This window comes from Nansenia antarctica, assembly GCF_963989245.1.
Source record: "Nansenia antarctica genome assembly, chromosome: 6".
NCBI classification, from domain to species: Eukaryota; Metazoa; Chordata; class Actinopteri; order Argentiniformes; family Microstomatidae; genus Nansenia; species Nansenia antarctica.
The window spans coordinates 35,055,442-35,060,605 of record NC_137676.1 but is presented as its reverse complement, the minus strand read 5'-3'; positions in this window follow the sequence as shown (position 1 = coordinate 35,060,605).

The window sequence follows — 5,164 nt, the reverse complement described above, 5'->3', positions numbered from 1 at the left end:
CGGAAGGTTGTGAGTTCAAATCCTGCCTGAAACCACACCACTACTAGTGTGCCCTTGAGTAAGGCACTTAGCCCTCAGTTACTCCAGGGGGAATGTCCCTGTAATTCGTAATTGTAAATCGCTTTGGATTAAAAGCGTCTGCTAAATGGCAACATTATTAATAATAATACTATATAATGATCTGAGATCTGAGAACAGCTCAGGCTGGACCAGGGAGTCTCTGGCAGTGGCAGACAGACAGCGGAGGTGGAAGCGACAGACATTTGGGTGTGGAGAGGAGGGAGACGAGGGTGAGAGGTGAGGTGGGGAGAGGAGGGAGGCGAGGGTGAGAGGTGAGGTGGGGGGAGGAGGGAGGCGAGGGTGAGAGGTGAGGTGGGGGGAGGAGGGAGGCGAGGGTTAGAGGTGAGGTGGGGAGAGGAGAGAGACGAGGGTTAGAGGTGAGGTGAGAGTCAATGAGTCACGGTTTGGAGGGTCGAGGCGAGACAGTTAACGTCAGGGGAAAATAAGGACGTGGATCATCCCTGTAGTGTACAAAGCCCCTTAGGCAATGAGTTATATATCACCACATATTCTGTATATAGGTAATGTTTAACAGTCAAGCTACATACAGTAACGCTATAGTAAGATAATACGATGGTTATCATAATTTTTCAAATCTTAATTAATAAGTAATTACAGAAAAAGTAAATTACATTTCTGTCATGGCTTCCGCTTTTTTGGCCTACGAGAAAGTCGGAATCATGCGCTACAAAGCGGACCAATCAAAGTACTTACGGTTGCGTAGGCACTGCCGAGTAGTTACATTTTTGGAGAGGTGCGCGTCAAGACCCTTGCCTACGCCGTCGATTTTACGCAGAAGCATACATTGGGCTTCAGGGGCATCGGTCCTGGCTTCTTCAATAAGATGCACTTCAACCTCTACGACACCAGAGGGCAGTGTTGCACCAAGCATTATCTTAAAAAAGAAATAATGTGAAATACATTTCTTAGATCTTTATCTTTTATCTTAGATAAAATGATGAATGATGTCTCTATGTAGATGTAGTAGAAGAGAAAATCGAAACCGATAAATCGCTCAGAAATCTATAGTAATGTGCCGTTACTTAAGCTGTTTAGTTTAATGTTTAAACCGGGCATCACTGTTAAGGAACACAACATCTACTAAGATGTGGTCTCCCAAGACCTACGACCAGATACTGAGTCTGTGCAAAGACACAATGTAATAGAAGCCTATAGAAGACTGGCTACAGTGTGTGTGTGTGTGTGTGTGTGTGTGTGTGTGTCAGACTGACTATGGGAGCTGATATGGAGGCAAGCCAGGAGTCTTGGGGGTCACGCTTGGCTGGTCAATAACATGGATGTGTGTTAAATGATCAGTGCTGAGTGCAAACATGCTGTACAGTATCTCTGCTCCATGACACACACTTCTGTTTGTGGTTAGATGTGTGTGTGTGTGTGTGTGTGTGTGTGTATTTGTGTTTGTGTTTGTGTGTGTGTGTGTGTGTGTGTGTGTGTGTGTGTGTGTGCGTGCACACTCTACAGTGAGTCTGTTGGAAGAGAGGTCTTTAGTAGAATCTCACATTAGCTTCATAGGGAGAGAGTTTTTAGTGTGTGTGTGTGTGTGTGTGCGCGCTTGTGTGCCTGCGTGCGTACGTGTGTGCGCGTGTGTGTGAGAGAGTGCAGTGTTCAAGGTGGATCACATTGACTAGTGAGAAGCTCCAGTACCTGTGACTTGGTGTAGGAGGAGTTAGGCAATGTGTGGAGCCTCCTCAACTTCGTCTGATACTAGAGAAATACACACACACACACACACACACACACACACACACACACACACACACACACACACACACACACACACACATATATATATATATATATATATTTTTTTTTATAACAGATGTTTATCCAATCCTCAAAGGACTAGCATGTTTGTTTTGCATGTTCTCAAGCTGATCTGGTGTTCAAGACACAGGAGACACATGAAAGAAAAAAACAGACTTGAGGAATAGGTTACTGGGTGAAAAGAAGTGAAGAGGAAAGGAGGAGAAAGTAAAGAAAAAGCAGTGAATAGTGAAGAGGAAGGCATGAAGAGGGAAGAAAATAGTAGAGTGGCGTAGAGGAAAGGTACACTTTTATATATATATATTTTAGTAATCCCCACAGGGGAACTCATTTTCAGCAACAGATAATACAAAGAACTACACATAAAAAACAAACAGTCAATATCAAATACACCGTACAGAAATCAACACAAGAACACAGAAGAATACACACCTATCAGCCACTACTGGAAGTCTGACCCAGAAAACATCCAGAGTGCCATTTTATAAACCACTCATATTTACAACAAGGGAACATCATAACAAAGAAATAACACAAAGTGCAGTACATCATCCTCCAGCAACAGACAAACGCACTGAGAACACATCAAAGTGGGATTCTAGAAACAGAGAATCCTAGACCTAAGAAATTGTACTGTTGCCATAGAAATAGAATGACTAACGGACTTGGTCCCGTCACACCATGGCTGTATTGTACACCAAAGGGGACTGTGTTGATATGAATGGGCATATCTATAGATTTGCCTTCTATTTCTATGACTGTTAGCCTGGCTCCAGATCTGGGATCACTAAGAGACAATGGGGAGAGCAGTGTGGAGGCAGGAGGCAGTGAGAGGCAGGTCTGGCCAAGGAGAGACCCAGGGCTTAGCTGCTGCTGCTGCTGAATGGGAGAGGAGCAGACAAAAGCCCTGGAGGACACCAGGAGTCAGCGGGCTGGGGGGGAGACAGGCAGGGGGGGAGACAGGCTGGGAGGGAGACAGGCTGGGGGGGAGACAGGCTGGGGGGCGCAGAGGGAAAGATAACCACCTCCTAAAGGCTGGCCCGCCTCTCTCTCTCCCTCTCTCTCTCTCTCTCCTTCTCTCTCCCTCTCTCCCTCCCTCTCTCTCTCTCTCTCCCTCTTTTTTCTCTCTCTCTTCCACACAAACTCACATGTACGCTCGCACATGCAAACACACACACACACAGGCCAGACCACTGACTGAGTCAGAGACAAATAGGAACAAATAAGATTAGGTACAGTTCAAAGAGACTTCCCGGTTGTGGGTCACAATACAGTAGAAACCTGATGATGAATGAGGGAAATTAGATTTAAAGGTCCAGTGTGTAGTTTTGCACTTGGATATTGAAAAATGTAATGTGCTAAACATTTCAACCAGTGAAAAATGTGTGCATATCCTTGTAAATAATGAAAACTGTAAAAAAAAAAAAAAAAATAATATATATATATATACACGCAAGCGGCAATGGGGCGTGTTCCTACAGATATGCCCCCATAACCATAAATGGGGTGAGATTGACAGACACGGGGTAGACCTACAGACAGGTTGTAGATTGACAGATAGGGGGTAGACCTACAGACAGGTTGTAGATTGACAGATAGGGGGTAGACCTACAGACAGGTTGTAGATTGACAGATAGGGGGTAGACCTACAGACAGGTTGTAGATTGACAGATAGGGGGTAGACCTACAGACAGGTTGTAGATTGACAGATAGGGGGTAGACCTACAGACAGGGGGGTAGACCACTCACCTAATATGGGCCAAGTCATGATATACAAAGCTATGATATTATGAAGTACACTAGGACCACAGGCCTGTGTTGACACCAGATTTTAGAAAGCGCTTTTAGGAACCTTAAAACAGAGCTCTTCACCATGTGAGTTATCATGGCCATTCTGCACATTTCAAAGCTTAAATCCTACTGACTAGCCCTTTAACAGGGATGTCTGGCTGCTCAGGTTGTAGAACACAGAGTTCTGTATCTTAGGGCAACTTGTTCACTGGGAGTAATGATCTTTGTGGTGTACACATATCCTTATCAAATATTCATCCAGATGTTTATTACGTTAGCTAGGCTCCTCAATTCATCACTCTGAATGAGAGGTTTTACATTCTCAACGTGTGTGGAATAGCCACCATTTTATTTTTTTTAAACGGAGGAATTTGATGATGAAGTATCTGAAATATCAACACCTGTTTCTTTAATCATTGTTTAAATGTCAAATCAATGAACCTCACCTCCGTTTAAGTGTAATCTATGATGTAATCAGTATTAGCAGTGTTCTCTTGGTCCAGACAGGTGCAATCAGCTCCCATCTACACCACCTACGGCCTCGCCACACAGAGACAGGGACAAGAGGTCAGAGAACGGTGTGTGTGTGTGTGTGTGTGTGTGTGTGTGGACAGAGAGACAGAGAAAGCGGAGGAGGGGGGCTAGAGTGTTGGTGATTGAGATGGAGAGAAAGAGAGAGAGAGGGGGGGGGGGGGGGGGGGGGGCTTGTTCATAAAACCTGAGCTTTTCCTTTTAATTAGGGCTAAATGGACTCACCAACAGTGTGAAAGCTGGTGTCAAATTACATCCTGGCCGCCCCCCTCAACCTCTCACCCCCACCCCCACCCCCACCCCCACCTCTCACAACCTCATCAAGACAGCTGCAGGCGAGGCCCATGCTGGCCCAGACCTGAGGGCCTGTCTTGATAGGCTCGCTGGGGTCAGGGGTCGTACGAGTCAATAGGTTTCAGTGAGATCTCCCTTAGACAGATGGACTCAACACAGCACGCTGATAAAGGCTGCCTATATGACGAGATGTGTGTGTGTGTGTCTATGTGTGTGTGTGTGTGTGTGTGTGTGTGAGAGAGAGAGAGAGAGAGAGAGAGTGTGTTTGTATCTGTGGATTGTACACACACATATAGCCACACGCTCATACAAAAGCCTTTTTCACACACAACAAACAAAAGGTCATGTTTACTTAGACTGCTGTCCTTGTTCTGCAGCACAGAACAGTGGCTGATGTTACTACCCCTCGGACTTCCAATACACACACACACACACGCACACGCACACGCACACGCACACGGCCACACGCACTCACACACACACACACACACACACACACACTACACACACCCCCCCACCCCACACACACACATACACACAATACACACTACACACAGCGTGTGTGTCAGTCTGACCAGCAGGGACAGGCTTACCCAGTGCTTCTGGGGTAGATTTGCATATTTTCAGCGGGGGGTTTTGTTTCCAGGGGAGGCACTGCCCTCCTCCTCCGAGCGGGGGGATGGGACGCTGGCGCTCCTCCACG